This window comes from Mauremys reevesii, linkage group 2, assembly GCF_016161935.1.
Source record: "Mauremys reevesii isolate NIE-2019 linkage group 2, ASM1616193v1, whole genome shotgun sequence".
In the NCBI taxonomy this organism is placed as follows: Eukaryota; Metazoa; Chordata; order Testudines; family Geoemydidae; genus Mauremys; species Mauremys reevesii.
This window is the reverse complement of record NC_052624.1, coordinates 228139842-228157371: the sequence shown is the minus strand read 5'-3', so window position 1 is coordinate 228157371 and position 17530 is coordinate 228139842. Positions and strand designations below refer to the sequence as shown.

The 17530-nt window shown below is 47.8% G+C and overlaps 7 non-coding genes across 7 annotated transcripts; all 7 read right to left on the bottom strand.

Annotated features, from left to right (window-relative positions):
* Positions 1-6945: 6945 nt before the first annotated feature.
* Positions 6946-7018, bottom strand: TRNAA-AGC. The gene has a single exon. It is a non-coding gene; the product is annotated as a tRNA-Ala (tRNA).
* A 1125-nt stretch (positions 7019-8143) lies between these two features.
* TRNAY-AUA lies at positions 8144-8235 on the bottom strand. Its single transcript is given in 2 exon segments — positions 8144-8179; positions 8199-8235. It is a non-coding gene; the product is annotated as a tRNA-Tyr (tRNA).
* Positions 8236-10197: 1962 nt separating this feature from the next.
* Positions 10198-10287, bottom strand: TRNAY-GUA. Its single transcript is given in 2 exon segments — positions 10198-10233; positions 10251-10287. It is a non-coding gene; the product is annotated as a tRNA-Tyr (tRNA).
* A 770-nt stretch (positions 10288-11057) lies between these two features.
* TRNAA-AGC lies at positions 11058-11130 on the bottom strand. Its single transcript has one exon. It is a non-coding gene; the product is annotated as a tRNA-Ala (tRNA).
* A 1126-nt stretch (positions 11131-12256) lies between these two features.
* On the bottom strand, positions 12257-12343 carry TRNAY-GUA. The gene is given in 2 exon segments: positions 12257-12292; positions 12307-12343. It is a non-coding gene; the product is annotated as a tRNA-Tyr (tRNA).
* A 1972-nt stretch (positions 12344-14315) lies between these two features.
* On the bottom strand, positions 14316-14405 carry TRNAH-GUG. The gene is given in 2 exon segments: positions 14316-14351; positions 14369-14405. It is a non-coding gene; the product is annotated as a tRNA-His (tRNA).
* Positions 14406-16366: 1961 nt separating this feature from the next.
* On the bottom strand, positions 16367-16456 carry TRNAY-GUA. Its single transcript is given in 2 exon segments — positions 16367-16402; positions 16420-16456. It is a non-coding gene; the product is annotated as a tRNA-Tyr (tRNA).
* Between the last annotated feature and the right edge of the window lie 1074 nt (positions 16457-17530).

Here is a 17530-nt window from a genome sequence, read left to right as displayed (position 1 = left end):
AAATCTGAGTAATATAGGGTAAAAGCACACAAGACCAGATTTCGTAGTCTATGACACGTTTTTCATGGACGTGAATTTGGTAGGGCCCTATTTATAAACCAATATCTAGACAGTATTTCATATTTTGACCAGCCACAATATTGCACAAAAGGATAATAAACTCAAGTACAGTGCAGCCTTTTGCAAATAAACACAACGGAGGAAGAACACAGAACTTGCAGTGATTCTGGGTAAGAATGTGGTATTTGAAATCTGCAAAAATAAGAGTTTCAGAAACACTTGTATGTTAATGATGAGGTACAGATGTAGGAATCATGCATCTCAGGAATTAATTATGTTGCTGATGTCTGCACTATATCTAAATATATACATTGAATTGAAAATGGACTATTCCGCTTTCAAATTTTCTTTCTATATTCCTGGATTATTTTAAGAGTTAAACTGCAAAGGCAACATCTGCGAGCAATATGTATATGGTATCTCTGGGGTCATTAGTTACATAAAGCAGCAGTACCACTATTATTAATTCTTAGATTTCATATACATAGCAAAATATTTAAGGTTATGGAATTGAGCTGTGAAGTTCCACAATAAGGGTTGTATCAACTACTCAGTATATTTACCCATCACTAATTTCTGAAGTGATTAAGACTGGTAATACTTAATCAGTGATTGCAAACAGCATTTAGCAAAACTGAAAACATGCTTGCTTAGATATTCAGGATACAAAGGCCAGATTTTCAAAAGGACTCTGCACCCATCTTCCATTTAAGCAACTAACAAATGTAGCCAGATTTTCAAAGTCCACAGCTCCCTTTGACAGCAAAGAAAGCTGGTGAGTTCTAAGCATTTCTGAAAATCTTGGTCACTTAATTTAGGAGCAGAGTTCTTTTGGAAATCTAGCCCCAGTTCGGCGTACCGAGCATTCTGGAAAATTGATCCTTATATATTTGCAGTGTAAAGGTTACAAGAAATGTTCTGCTCCACAAAACTGTCTGCACCAACTTTAGCTTCTGATATGATAGGTTTATTTTGTTTGCCTAATCCTGCAACACTTGCTCACGCAAGTAATTATTTATGCAAGCAATTTCATTGAATATTGATGTCAGTGGGTATTTTATGAGATTAAGTAGTCCAGAATAAGGGGGGAATCTCTATTTTAAAGTTTTATCATCTCCATCTCTTCTTTATTTTTTATTTTATTTATTATTACAAAACCTCTTTTTGGTTACCAAAGATACTTCCAAAGTAAGAATAATGCATTTCTGTTAAGGAGATGTAAATTAATTATGTTGACATGTTAATCAGTATTTTATCTACATGGTTCAAAAAGCACAAGTGAACATAAACTTTTAACAATGGTTAATATTTGTTCCTCTTCCTCCCCTTTGGCAAAGCTCATGTGACTTGTTCATTTTTAGATTACACTGTTACTTAAAGTCAGGGTACATTTCTTAGTAGTTAAGTAGATTATTTATTTGTAGGGCTATAGCACACAAGCCCCAGTCAGAATTGGGGTCACACTGTGCTAAGATATATAGAAACTCAAAAATTGATTGTTTATCTGAAATATAAATATACTACAAAAACAACTTGAAGCTATATCCATTTTGAGGGTACAAGTGCTTAAAAGAAATAAATGGCTAAAATACGGTGTGATAAGTGATTGATTGCACATAGGATTTTTTTTGTGCCAAGACTTATGGAACAACTGATATCAGGGAGTCTCCAGTTAGTTAGGCAATATGCATATTTATTTTGGAGTTAACAGCAATTACACTAAACTATTTAATGACTTAAAATGATATTGTTCCTTAAGGGCTCATTTTTTATTAACGACAGTGATACTTTCCACAGCCTCAGAGTCATATCCATGAGAAAATGTACTTTAGGAAAGTTAAGTTTTGACCCTCCTGTGAAATGTTAAGGGTATGAAATATTTGCTGTGACATTTGGTTTGGTTCTTGTTATGAAAAATTGCTTAATGCAAGCCTTTCTGAAACTGCAGACTTCTGGCAAGCTGTATGGTCCAGCAGCTAGGTTGTGAGACTAGGCCTCAAGAGACCTGGCTTCTATTCTAGACTCGTCCTATGAATCAACTGGGTGACCCTGTGTAAGGCATTTTTGTGCATGTTTTCTTGTCTGTAAAATAGAGATATGATCCTTACCTGCTGAGAACTGTAGATGAAAAGCACTATGTAAGTGCTAAGTATTATTATTAATTTAGTGGATGTCATCTCAATTTTTTTTGTCAGACACTGCCATACTATCCAACAAGTATTAGTAATACTAATAACAAAGAACATTTACTCTATTTTTTGCCTGTTTGTCTGTTTAGATCATCATGGATAGGAAATGCTTAAGCCCTTTGAGAGGATTATATATATTATTTTAGGAACTTGAATTTTTTACTGAAACTTGCATTCAACTCCTATGTAATTCATCTATCATTTCCTCTGTGAATTTCTCTGTTTATTTTAGACCCAGTTACCTTAGGGCTTGTGTATAACTGTAATGGCATAACTTTTATTAAAAAGGAAATTAATTTATATGCCTGCATCTCAGGACGTACAATCTTTAGTAATTACAACCATCTGATTTTTTTTCCTGCTGTTGAAGACAACCTGCCTTCATTTGAGATATTATTTGTGTCTGGAATGAAGCACATATTGTTTTGTTTTCTAAAGAAGATAGTTTGTTGTATGGTAGATGCCTGAAATTCGTGAGAAAGCTGGGAGTATTGAAATGGCAGATATGTTTAAAAAGTGCAATGAATGCGTTAATTGTGTTGGTATTTTGAACCTCATGATGCAGATTCCAAATTTAGCAGTTCTTTATACCATACTACCATGAGACATCTTAATTTTCAACTCTTAAAAATATTGTTGTTACAGCCAGCTAAGGCTGCACAATTGCAGCATTTGAAGTACTATGTAAAATATCAGCTAGCCATAATTGATGAATGCATTTGAAAAAGTCTGATTTACATTTATTAAAATCTATTAAAAAAAATTATTCGTGTGAGTATATATAACTTCACTCTCTGTGGGAAGTGTTTTAACAATTTTCTCAGATATGTACACACGTGCACGTGCTTGCGTACACACACACACACACACAGTGTTGGTAAAATAAATCTAGCAGTACCAGGACATGTTATAATGGTTGCTGAATGACAGCGGTGTGTAATATTTTTACCTTTTTCTTTTCTTGTTTTACATATGTCAAACTGTTAAAATGTCTTAGCAGAAAATAAAAGGATTAGAAAAGTTAGAAATACCTGCATTGTTTCTCTCTATATATATATTTTAAATCATATAACACTGGTGAAAATTTAAATTTATTTTTGTGATAAATCCTGAAGCTCTTTCTTTACCCAGTTTTAACCTAAGCTTGGTTATTATAGCAACTTCTGATCATGCTCACTATAGTGAAGGGTTGCAAAATAGCTTCCATTCTAATCTTCTGCATTCTCTTGTTCACAAGTTTCTAAAATATTTATTTTCTGAGGTAAAATTTTCCAGGGTTGATCTTTTCTTGGAGGTGAACTGTTATCCTTTGTTTTGAATGTTTCACAGCACAGGTAGCCTTTCTTCCCCTTACCTCTCTTGCTCACACACACAATGAGGATTCACTAAATTTGCATCCCCACCACCCAGAGGGGACAGTACTGGTCCTTAAATCCCAATCCTGCAGTTGATAAGGTGTGGGTGGAGTGCTGCTCCTCCTAGAGTCAAATGTGTGGAAGGAGCATGCAGTCAATTGCAGGATCAGAGGCAGCTGGTAAAGATGTACTGACATATGTACCTACATAGGCATGAGTGAAGAATGTGAAATACTTGCATGCTATCTTAGGGCTGTGTATCAAGAATAGCTATTCTGCTTTAAATTCACACCCTGCCTCATTCCAGAATAAATGTAATGTATAGACAAGCCTTTAGTAATTTGGGAGAAGATCTGTCTAATAAAAGTGCCATATTTGACTAAGTCTAGTTTTGTTTTTAAAATATACAAGTATAGTAAAATGTCTGAGGTGTCACTCTCTACATAGGTTCAGTTAATATGGTCTGTCATCTGATCTGGCCCATGTTGTTTTGGGAACACTCTACTGTCCTCCAAATATATATATAAAATTTAAATCTATAATTAGTTTTCAGTGATAAAAATTAAATCAAGTTGTCATATGTGTTTTTAAACTGCATTAAATGAAGTAACTACAATGCTGGTCCTATTTTACATAGATATCTCACTCTCCAGGAGAACTAGGAGAGCATGTGTATTGTTTAATAATCAGGACAGATTTTTAAATGTTACAGAATAAGAGGTCTGAAAATTGATCTTTAAAAAGTTTAACCACATTCTCCTTCTAGCTTTTTTAAATATTTAAAAGCTTCAGTTCGTAACTTTCTTTTCTGGGGGAAGTGTTTTAACAATTTTCTCAGAAAATATCTAGATTCCTATCAGTTATGTAACAATTACAGTTGGGATGTTTTTAAAATACATCAGTTAAGAAATGAAATCATGCAAAATGTATCCTCGTGTTTATAAAAGAGAGATTCTCAAGGTGTTTAATATACTTAGAAAATGACTTTCAGTTAAAAGATACAGGCTAGAACTGTAAGAAATCCAGCCCTTGATGTTTTTAAACTATATTTCCAAATGCTTTCTTGAAGACAAGGACTTCATGTACTCTGCCAAATTTCTGCTACACTGGAGAGTACGCAGATGACTGTTTAAAGCTCTGTGCCACTAGACAAAAATCTTATTTCAAATCTTAATGAACAAACATTTTCTCTTAAACCTCTCAGCTATTTTTAAAATCAGATTAGTAAACAGACAGCTTTAGACACCTGCAAAACCTGTAGCCATGAGGAGGGCAAGCTAAATACAAAATTAACTTTCATAATATTAATTTTTTGAAAAAGAAACTTTTTTCCCAGCATAGACACCTCCAGGGCACACTCAGTTTGGATTCCACACTAAATTGCAGGAATAAGGTCATCCTGTGGTATAGTCTTGGTCATTGGCAAGGCGGATATAGGAAATTCCAGGTTTGAAGAATGGGAAGGTTTTAGGCTTTGCTCCCGTTTCTAACAAATGTTAAAAAGCAAGGCCTACACATTCAGTAAACGTAGGTGCAGTTATACACTTAAAAGAAAAACTGAGCCCTAAGCCTGCTTCTATTGAAAATGAGTTTTGCCATTGACTTCAAGGGGAAGAACGTTGGGCCCTTAGGGGAAAAAAAACACTTTTCTGTTAAAATCTTTCAGGATATTGAGAGAAAGTTACAAAGAAGACAATTCCTACGCTTGGAAGAGATCCTGTTCCCAAGAAAGAGAAATTCTAAGTGAATATGTATTAAATGACATGCTTTTAGTCCCCAGTCTAGCAAAACAGCTAAGTACCTATGTACCCCCGACAACACACTTTCAAGATCCACGGGTCCTACACATGCCTATCACAACATGCAGTGTACCTCAACTAGTTCATGGGGGGGCAGAACGTCATGATGCTCTGAAATGAACTCACACAGAAAAATGATAAAAGACAAAAATACCGTATCATCTGTGGGTGAACACTTTTTTCACAAAGTGATCAGGCTATGTCTCATCTATCAGTACTCATCCTCACATGAAATCTGCACAACACCTTCAAAAGACAAGCCCGGGAGCTTAAATTCATAACTTTGCTAGACACTAAATATCATGGCCTAAATAGAGACACTGGATTTGAGGCTTATTACAATCTAAAACCAGTTGCCTTCCTCACCCTTTCTTTCCCTCCAGGCGGAGTCTTAACGGGCCACTTCACCTTGAAAAGTCCTTTGAAATATGTTAACTAATTATGCTAAACACTGTTCCACCTCATATTTAGCAGTGGCACTCTATATTACCTAGTGTCTCTAAAAACCAGTCTACTGCTATTACTTAGATGGGACTACGCACATGGTCAAGTGCTTCACTGGCAACTCATCAAGACACTAAGGGATACTTGCTCTTGCACTGAAAAATTCAGCAGAGAAAAAGACCTTTAAGAAAGCTAAGCTCTTTCCGTGGTGTCCGTTCACCCTTAACAACAAGGAACTCTAAGCCGCTAAAGAGAGTTTCTGTTCCATTCCTCACTGCCACCAGACACTACATTCGCACAGCAACTTTACCAGCTGAGCTATCAAAGGAAGACAGGAGCAAAGGGCCACGAGTCACTCAAGGTGTCAGGCAGAACTGCCACTGGCACGAACTCATAATTATAGGCTTGCCTCTGCCCAGCCCTTGAAAGGAATAAGCGACACACGCCTAGCCCGTCATCCTCACGGCTGCCCCGGGGGCTGGGTAGCCGCCTAGTCTACCCTCAATTCACCCACCGGGAAGCCCGCACACAGCTACCGCTCAAAGGCTCCCTAACAGGCATGGCACGAAGACAAGGCCGCAAGGTAAGAACGGAACGCCGGGGGCGCGACGCTAGCCCTGCCTGCTAGCCGGGATGCCGCATCCTCCTGCTGACCCGCAAGGGACCCGGGATTGTCTCAAGCATGTGCAGCACAATGTTGGGACCCCAGCCCTGATTCCCACCCAGAATAGGGACGGTGGTGAAATGGAAAACATGTTTGCGGCCTCCTGCCTGGCTTCAAAGGGGCCTTTTAAACCACAACATTTTCTCAGTCCATTCCCCTTCCCCTTCGTCAATAATTGACACATTCCCGCTCGTACCCTTTCACACCCGTCTCGGCCTCCCACGCCTACCTCAGGAAAAACAAACACAAAGCGACTGGCAACAGAAAAGAACTCACACACACACACACACACTCCTGAAAGAGAAGCTGCCCCTTTTGCTCCCTCAGGACAAAAGGCTTACCGCAAAGCCAAAAGCGGACCGGAACGCTCCTTTCTGCACAGACAGAAATGGTGCAGGTGGGTGAGGATGAAAGAAAGAGAAAGATCAACAGCCTGGAGAATGCGGGTATCGATCCCGCTACCTCTCACATGCTAAGCGAGCGCTCTACCATTTGAGCTAATTCCCCATGCCCACAGCAGGAGACCCGCCCCCTCTGCCACGCACTGTCAACTCAGCGCAAACCCCATCCAGCGATCGCTTCACACCGCAAAACAAACTCCCTTTATGCTTGCACACCCCCTCAGAAAGGACCTCCACTCAACAAGGACACGTGGCATAGGAAAGAACGCTGCTCCCCTTTCTTGCCTTTCAACCAAATACACCTTTCCGGAGACCATCAGAGAAACTCACGCACGCCCAGGCCTTGCACTCCCACACACACCTAACGCCTCTGTTCATGACAACAAGAAGAGCAAAACCTGCAAAGGAAAGGGGACGAGTTGCCTCCCTGCCCGCCTAGGCCAAGGACAGCAAAGCTTGGATTATCCAGGATAGCCCGGCAGCTCCTTGCCAGAAAGTCCGCCAGATCGGGCTTGTAGCAATTCTCCGCCAGAACTCTTTTACACACTATGTGCAATCACGGTTGCCCAAAGAAATCCCAGCTCTACCAATGGGATGGACAAAAGCCCAAAACGGAAAGAAATGGAACCGCTCCCTCACTCTACTCCATAAACTGAGCTCTATGACGCTGAGGAAAGATGGACAAAGAGAGAGCAAACCACTGAAACGCATGCATTGCTACAACGTTGAGCATAATAGCCCGCCGTCAGCAGCGCACACAATCGGTTGAGCCTGAAGGACAAGGGACTCTCCTTTTCAGCCACTAAAGGGCCTTTCCTATTCCCCCTACGTTCCCCCACTCCCTGCCACCAGAAACTACGTCCCCGCGGCACCTCTGCCCCATGCAAAAAACACCGGAGACGGCTTGGGAACATAGCTACGGCCGGTCTCTGTTAAGAACAAAGGCGCCCCGCTACCAGGGTGATAAATGGCACTTCCGAAGCCTGAGATCCATAGCTAGATGTCTACGCTGTGAGTGCGGGAGGGCGAAGAAAAAGGAACTCTGCCTATAAAGGCGTAAACTGTGGCCTAGGTACGTGGAAGCAGGTGTGGTAGATGAAAGTAGTGGCAAGTGGTGCTTTAAATGCAGCAGACTTCCAGCGGCCAGTCTCGCACGAATGGAGGAAAACATGGCGGTGGCCAGAGTGGGCGCTCTAAAGAAGAGCGTGTAACCGAGGAAACAAAAGCCCACTCCTTCGAGCCGGAGTTGAACCAGCGACCTAAGGATTCCCAGGGGAACGAAGCCCCTATAGTTCTCCGCTCTACCAGCTGAGCTATCGAAGGAAGACAGGAGCAAAGGGCCACGCGTCACTCAAGGTGTCAGGCAGAACTGCCACTGGCACGAACTCATAATTATAGGCTTGCCTCTGCCCAGCCCTTGAAAGGAATAAGCGACACACGCCTAGCCCTTCATCCTCACGGCTGCCCCGGGGGCTGGGTAGCCGCCTAGTCTACCCTCAATTCACCCACCGGGAAGCCCGCACACAGCTACCGCTCAAAGGCTCCCTAACAGGCATGGCACGAAGACAAGGCCGCAAGGTAAGAACGGAACGCCGGGGGCGCGACGCTAGCCCTGCCTGCTAGCCGGGATGCCGCATCCTCCTGCTGACCCGCAAGGGACCCGGGATTGTCTCAAGCATGCGCAGCACAATGTTGGGACCCCAGCCCTGATTCCCACCCAGAATAGGGACGGTGGTGCAATGGAAAACATGTTTGCGGCCTCCTGCCTGGCTTCAAAGGGGCCTTTTAAACCACAACATTTTCTCAGTCCATTCCCCTTCCCCTTCGTCAATAATTGACACATTCCCGCTCGTACCCTTTCACACCCGTCTCGGCCTCCCACGCCTACCTCAGGAAAAACAAACACAAAGCGACTGGCAACAGAAAAGAACTCACACACACACTCCTGAAAGAGAAGCTGCCCCTTTTGCTCCCTCAGGACAAAAGGCTTACCGCAAAGCCAAAAGCGGACCGGAACGCTCCTTTCTGCACAGACAGAAATGGTGCAGGTGGGTGAGGATGAAAGAAAGAGAAAGATCAACAGCCTGGAGAATGCGGGTATTGATCCTGCTACCTCTCACATGCTAAGCGAGCGCTCTACCATTTGAGCTAATTCCCCATGCCCACAGCAGGAGACCCGCCCCCTCTGCCACGCACTGTCAACTCAGCGCAAACCCCATCCAGCGATCGCTTCACACCGCAAAACAAACTCCCTTTATGCTTGCACACCCCCTCGGAAAGGACCTCCACTCAACAAGGACACGTGGCATAGCAAAGAACGCTGCTCCCCTTTCTTGCCTTTCAACCAAATACACCTTTCCGGAGACCATCAGAGAAACTCACGCACGCCCAGGCCTTGCACTCCCACACACACCTAACGCCTCTGTTCATGACAACAAGAAGAGCAAAACCTGCAAAGGAAAGGGGACGAGTTGCCTCCCTGCCCGCCTAGGCCAAGGACAGCAAAGCTTCGGATTATCCAGGGATAGCCCGGCAGCTCCTTGCCAGAAAGTCCGCCAGATCGGGCTTGTAGCAATTCTCCGCCAGAACTCTTTTACACACTATGTGCAATCACGGTTGCCCAAAGAAATCCCAGCTCTACCAATGGGATGGACAAAAGCCCAAAACGGAAAGAAATGGAACCGCTCCCTCACTCTACTCCATAAACTGAGCTCTATGACGCTGAGGAAAGATGGACAAAGAGAGAGCAAACCACTGAAACGCATGCATTGCTACAACGTTGAGCATAATAGCCCGCCGTCAGCAGCGCACACAATCGGTTGAGCCTGAAGGACAAGGGACTCTCCTTTTCAGCCACTAAAGGGCCTTTCCTATTCCCCCTACGTTCCCCCACTCCCTGCCACCAGAAACTACGTCCCCGCGGCACCTCTGCCCCATGCAAAAAACACCGGAGACGGCTTGGGAACATAGCTACGGCCGGTCTCTGTTAAGAACAAAGGCGCCCCGCTACCAGGGTGATAAATGGCACTTCCGAAGCCTGAGATCCATAGCTAGATGTCTACGCTGTGAGTGCGGGAGGGCGAAGAAAAAGGAACTCTGCCTATAAAGGCGTAAACTGTGGCCTAGGTACGTGGAAGCAGGTGTGGTAGATGAAAGTAGTGGCAAGTGGTGCTTTAAATGCAGCAGACTTCCAGCGGCCAGTCTCGCACGAATGGAGGAAAACATGGCGGTGGCCAGAGTGGGCGCTCTAAAGAAGAGCGTGTAACCGAGGAAACAAAAGCCCACTCCTTCGAGCCGGAGTTGAACCAGCAACCTAAGGATTCCCAGGGGAACGAAGCCTACAGTCCTCCGCTCTACCAGCTGAGCTATCGAAGGAAGACAGGAGCAAAGGGCCACGCGTCACTCAAGGTGTCAGGCAGAACTGCCACTGGCACGAACTCATAATTATAGGCTTGCCTCTGCCCAGCCCTTGAAAGGAATAAGCGACACACGCCTAGCCCTTCATCCTCACGGCTGCCCCGGGGGCTGGGTAGCCGCCTAGTCTACCCTCAATTCACCCACCGGGAAGCCCGCACACAGCTACCGCTCAAAGGCTCCCTAACAGGCATGGCACGAAGACAAGGCCGCAAGGTAAGAACGGAACACCGGGGGCGCGACGCTAGCCCTGACTGCTAGCCGGAACGCCGCATCCTCCTGCTGACCCGCAAGGGACCCGGGATTGTCTCAATCATGCGCAGCATAATGTTGGGACCCCAGCCCTGATTCCCACCCAGAATAGGGACGGTGGTGCAATGGAAAACATGTTTGCGGCCTCCTGCCTGGCTTCAAAGGGGCCTTTTAAACCACAACATTTTCTCAGTTCATTCCCCTTCCCCTTCGTCAATAATTGACACATTCCCGCTCGTAGCCTTTCACACCCGTCTCGGCCTCCCATGCCTACCTCAGGAAAAACAAACACAAAGCCACTGGCAACAGAAAAGAACTCACACACACACACACACACTCCTGAAAGAGAAGCTGCCCCTTTTGCTCCCTCAGGACAAAAGGCTTACCGCAAAGCCAAAAGCGGACCGGAACGCTCCTTTCTGCACAGACAGAAATGGTGCAGGTGGGTGAGGATGAAAGAAAGAGAAAGATCAACAGCCTGGAGAATGTGGGTATCGATCCCACTACCTCTCACATGCTAAGCGAGCGCTCTACCATTTGAGCTAATTCCCCATGCCCACAGCAGGAGACCTGCCCCCTCTGCCACGCACTGTCAACTAAGCGCAAACCCCATCCAGCGATTGCTTCACACCGCAAAACAAACTCCCTTTATGCTTGCACACCCCCTCGGAAAGGACCTCCACTCAACAAGGACACGTGGCATAGCAAAGAACGCTGCTCCCCTTTCTTGCCTTTCAACCAAATACACCTTTCCGGAGACCATCAGAGAAACTCACGCACGCCCAGGCCTTGCACTCCCACACACACCTAACGCCTCTGTTCATGACAACAAGAAGAGCAAAACCTGCAAAGGAAAGGGGACGAGTTGCCTCCCTGCCCGCCTAGGCCAAGGACAGCAAAGCTTCGGATTATCCAGGGATAGCCCGGCAGCTCCTTGCCAGAAAGTCCGCCAGATCGGGCTTGTAGCAATTCTCCGCCAGAACTCTTTTACACACTATGTGCAATCACGGTTGCCCAAAGAAATCCCAGCTCTACCAATGGGATGGACAAAAGCCCAAAACGGAAAGAAATGGAACCGCTCCCTCACTCTACTCCATAAACTGAGCTCTATGACGCTGAGGAAAGATGGACAAAGAGAGAGCAAACCACTGAAACGCATGCATTGCTACAACGTTGAGCATAATAGCCCGCCGTCAGCAGCGCACACAATCGGTTGAGCCTGAAGGACAAGGGACTCTCCTTTTCAGCCACTAAAGGGCCTTTCCTATTCCCCCTACGTTCCCCCACTCCCTGCCACCAGAAACTACGTCCCCGCGGCACCTCTGCCCCATGCAAAAAACACCGAGACGGCTTTGGAACATAGCTACGGCCGGTCTCTGTTAAGAACAAAGGCGCCCCGCTACCAGGGTGATAAATGGCACTTCCGAAGCCTGAGATCCATAGCTAGATGTCTACGCTGTGAGTGCGGGAGGGCGAAGAAAAAGGAACTCTGCCTATAAAGGCGTAAACTGTGGCCTAGGTACGTGGAAGCAGGTGTGGTAGATGAAAGTAGTGGCAAGTGGTGCTTTAAATGCAGCAGACTTCCAGCGGCCAGTCTCGCACGAATGGAGGAAAACATGGCGGTGGCCAGAGTGGGCGCTCTAAAGAAGAGCGTGTAACCGAGGAAACAAAAGCCCACTCCTTCGAGCCGGAGTTGAACCAGCGACCTAAGGATTCCCAGGGAACGGCCTACAGTCCTCCGCTCTACCAACTGAGCTATCGAAGGAAGACAGGAGCAAAGGGCCACGCGTCACTCAAGGTGTCAGGCAGAACTGCCACTGGCACGAACTCATAATTATAGGCTTGCCTCTGCCCAGCCCTTGAAAGGAATAAGCGACACACGCCTAGCCCTTCATCCTCACGGCTGCCCCGGGGGCTGGGTAGCCGCCTAGTCTACCCTCAATTCACCCACCGGGAAGCCCGCACACAGCTACCGCTCAAAGGCTCCCTAACAGGCATGGCACGAAGACAAGGCCACAAGGTAAGAACGGAACGCCGGGGGCGCGACGCTAGCCCTGCCTGCTAGCCGGGACGCCGCATCCTCCTGCTGACCCGCAAGGGACCCGGGATTGTCTCAAGCATGCGCAGCACAATGTTGGGACCCCAGCCCTGATTCCCACCCAGAATAGGGACGGTGGTGCAATGGAAAACATGTTTGCGGCCTCCTGCCTGGCTTCAAAGGGGCCTTTTAAACCACAACATTTTCTCAGTCCATTCCCCTTCCCCTTCGTCAATAATTGACACATTCCCGCTCGTACCCTTTCACACCCGTCTCGGCCTCCCACGCCTACCTCAGGAAAAACAAACACAAAGCGACTGGCAACAGAAAAGAACTCACACACACACACACACACACTCCTGAAAGAGAAGCTGCCCCTTTTGCTCCCTCAGGACAAAAGGCTTACCGCAAAGCCAAAAGCGGACCGGAACGCTCCTTTCTGCACAGACAGAAATGGTGCAGGTGGGTGAGGATGAAAGAAAGAGAAAGATCAACAGCCTGGAGAATGCGGGTATCCATCCCGCTACCTCTCACATGCTAAGTGAGCACTCTACCATTTGAGCTAATTCCCCATGCCCACAGCAGGAGACCCGCCCCCTCTGCCACGCACTGTCAACTCAGCGCAAACCCCATCCAGCGATCGCTTCACACCGCAAAACAAACTCCCTTTATGCTTGCACACCCCCTCGGAAAGGACCTCCACTCAACAAGGACACGTGGCATAGCAAAGAACGCTGCTCCCCTTTCTTGCCTTTCAACCAAATACACCTTTCCGGAGACCATCAGAGAAACTCACGCACGCCCAGGCCTTGCACTCCCACACACACCTAACGCCTCTGTTCATGACAACAAGAAGAGCAAAACCTGCAAAGGAAAGGGGACGAGTTGCCTCCCTGCCCGCCTAGGCCAAGGATAGCAAAGCTTCGGATTATCCAGGGATAGCCCGGCAGCTCCTTGCCAGAAAGTCCGCCAGATCGGGCTTGTAGCAATTCTCCGCCAGAACTCTTTTACACACTATGTGCAATCACGGTTGCCCAAAGAAATCCCAGCTCTACCAATGGGATGGACAAAAGCCCAAAACGGAAAGAAATGGAACCGCTCCCTCACTCTACTCCATAAACTGAGCTCTATGACGCTGAGGAAAGATGGACAAAGAGAGAGCAAACCACTGAAACGCATGCATTGCTACAACGTTGAGCATAATAGCCCGCCGTCAGCAGCGCACACAATCGGTTGAGCCTGAAGGACAAGGGACTCTCCTTTTCAGCCACTAAAGGGCCTTTCCTATTCCCCCTACGTTCCCCCACTCCCTGCCACCAGAAACTACGTCCCCGCGGCACCTCTGCCCCATGCAAAAAACACCGGAGACGGCTTGGGAACATAGCTACGGCCGGTCTCTGTTAAGAACAAAGGCGCCCCGCTACCAGGGTGATAAATGGCACTTCCGAAGCCTGAGATCCATAGCTAGATGTCTACGCTGTGAGTGCGGGAGGGCGAAGAAAAAGGAACTCATCCTATAAAGGCGTAAACTGTGGCCTAGGTACGTGGAAGCAGGTGTGGTAGATGAAAGTAGTGGCAAGAGGTGCTTTAAATGCAGCAGACTTCCAGCGGCCAGTCTCGCACGAATGGAGGAAAACATGGCGGTGGCCAGAGTGGGCGCTCTAAAGAAGAGCGTGTAACCGAGGAAACAAAAGCCCACCCCTTCGAGCCGGAGTTGAACCAGCGACCTAAGGATTCCCAGGGGAACGAAGCCCACAGTCCTCCGCTCTATCAGCTGAGCTATCGAAAGAAGACAGGAGCAAAGGGCCACGCGTCACTCAAGGTGTCAGGCAGAACTGCCACTGGCACGAACTCATAATTATAGGCTTGCCTCTGCCCAGCCCTTGAAAGGAATAAGCGACACACGCCTAGCCCTTCATCCTCACGGCTGCCCCGGGGGCTGGGTAGCCGCCTAGTCTACCCTCAATTCACCCACCGGGAAGCCCGCACACAGCTACCGCTCAAAGGCTCCCTAACAGGCATGGCACGAAGACAAGGCCACAAGGTAAGAACGGAACGCCGGGGGCGCGACGCTAGCCCTGCCTGCTAGCCGGGACGCCGCATCCTCCTGCTGACCCGCAAGGGACCCGGGATTGTCTCAAGCATGCGCAGCACAATGTTGGGACCCCAGCCCTGATTCCCACCCAGAATAGGGACGGTGGTGCAATGGAAAACATGTTTGCGGCCTCCTGCCTGGCTTCAAAGGGGCCTTTTAAACCACAACATTTTCTCAGTCCATTCCCCTTCCCCTTCGTCAATAATTGACACATTCCCGCTCGTACCCTTTCACACCCGTCTCGGCCTCCCACGCCTACCTCAGGAAAAACAAACACAAAGCGACTGGCAACAGAAAAGAACTCACACACACACTCCTGAAAGAGAAGCTGCCCCTTTTGCTCCCTCAGGACAAAAGGCTTACATAAAGCCAAAAGAGGACCGGAACGCTCCTTTCTGCACAGACAGAAATGGTGCAGGTGGGTGAGGATGAAAGAAAGAGAAAGATCAACAGCCTGGAGAATGCGGGTATCAATCCCGCTACCTCTCACATGCTAAGCGAGCGCTCTACCATTTGAGCTAATTCCCCATGCCCACAGCAGGAGACCTGCCCCCTCTGCCACGCACTGTCAACTCAGCGCAAACCCCATCCAGCGATCGCTTCACACTGCAAAACAAACTCCCTTTATGCTTGCACACCCCCTCGGAAAGGACCTCCACTCAACAAGGACACGTGGCATAGCAAAGAACGCTGCTCCCCTTTCTTGCCTTTCAACCAAATACACCTTTCCGGAGACCATCAGAGAAACTCACGCACGCCCAGGCCTTGCACTCCCACACACACCTAACGCCTCTGTTCATGACAACAAGAAGAGCAAAACCTGCAAAGGAAAGGGGACGAGTTGCCTCCCTGCCCGCCTAGGCCAAGGACAGCAAAGCTTCGGATTATCCAGGGATAGCCCGGCAGCTCCTTGCCAGAAAGTCCGCCAGATCGGGCTTGTAGCAATTCTCCGCCAGAACTCTTTTACACACTATGTGCAATCACGGTTGCCCAAAGAAATCCCAGCTCTACCAATGGGATGGACAAAAGCCCAAAACGGAAAGAAATGGAACCGCTCCCTCACTCTACTCCATAAACTGAGCTCTATGACGCTGAGGAAAGATGGACAAAGAGAGAGCAAACCACTGAAACGCATGCATTGCTACAACGTTGAGCATAATAGCCCGCCGTCAGCAGCGCACACAATCGGTTGAGCCTGAAGGACAAGGGACTCTCCTTTTCAGCCACTAAAGGGCCTTTCCTATTCCCCCTACGTTCCCCCACTCCCTGCCACCAGAAACTACGTCCCCGCGGCACCTCTGCCCCATGCAAAAAACACCGGAGACGGCTTGGGAACATAGCTACGGCCGGTCTCTGTTAAGAACAAAGGCGCCCCGCTACCAGGGTGATAAATGGCACTTCCGAAGCCTGAGATCCATAGCTAGATGTCTACGCTGTGAGTGCGGGAAGGCGAAGTAAAAGGAACTCTGCCTATAAAGGCGTAAACTGTGGCCTAGGTACATGGAAGCAGGTGTGGTAGATGAAAGTAGTGGCAAGTGGTGCTTTAAATGCAGCAGACTTCCAGCGGCCAGTCTCGCACGAATGGAGGAAAACATGGCGGTGGCCAGAGTGGGCGCTCTAAAGAAGAGCGTGTAACCGAGGAAACAAAAGCCCACTCCTTCGAGCCGGAGTTGAACCAGCGACCTAAGGATTCCCAGGGGAACGAAGCCTACAGTCCTCCGCTCTACCAGCTGAGCTATCGAAGGAAGACAGGAGCAAAGGGCCACGCGTCACTCAAGGTGTCAGGCAGAACTGCCACTGGCACGAACTCATAATTATAGGCTTGCCTCTGCCCAGCCCTTGAAAGGAATAAGCGACACACGCCTAGCCCTTCATCCTCACGGCTGCCCCGGGGGCTGGGTAGCCGCCTAGTCTACCCTCAATTCACCCACCGGGAAGCCCGCACACAGCTACCGCTCAAAGGCTCCCTAACAGGCATGGCACGAAGACAAGGCCGCAAGGTAAGAACGGAACGCCGGGGGCGCGACGCTAGCCCTGCCTGCTAGCCGGGACGCCGCATCCTCCTGCTGACCCGCAAGGGACCCGGGATTGTCTCAAGCATGCGCAGCACAATGTTGGGACCCCAGCCCTGATTCCCACCCAGAATAGGGACGGTGGTGCAATGGAAAACATGTTTGCGGCCTCCTGCCTGGCTTCAAAGGGGCCTTTTAAACCACAACATTTTCTCAGTCCATTCCCCTTCCCCTTCGTCAATAATTGACACATTCCCGCTCGTACCCTTTCACACCCGTCTCGGCCTCCCACGCCTACCTCAGGAAAAACAAACACAAAGCGACTGGCAACAGAAAAGAACTCACACACACACACACACACTCCTGAAAGAGAAGCTGCCCCTTTTGCTCCCTCAGGACAAAAGGCTTACCGCAAAGCTAAGAGCGGACCGGAATGCTCCTTTCTGCGCAGACATAAATGGAGCAGCTGGATGCAAATGAAAGATCAACAGCCTGGAGAATGTGGGTATCGATCCTGCTATTTCTCACATGCTAAGTGAGTGCTCTACCATTTGAGCTAATTCCCCATACCCACAACAGCAGACCCACCCCCTCCACCACGCACTGTCAACTCAGCGCAAACCCCATCCAGCGATCGCTTCACACCGCAAAACAAACTCCCTTTATGCTTGCACACCCCCTCGGAAAGGACCTCCACTCAACAAGGACACATGGCATAGCAAAGAACGCTGCTCCCCTTTCTTGCCTTTCAACCAAATACACCTTTCCAGAGACCATCAGAGAAACTCACACACGCCCAGGCCTTGT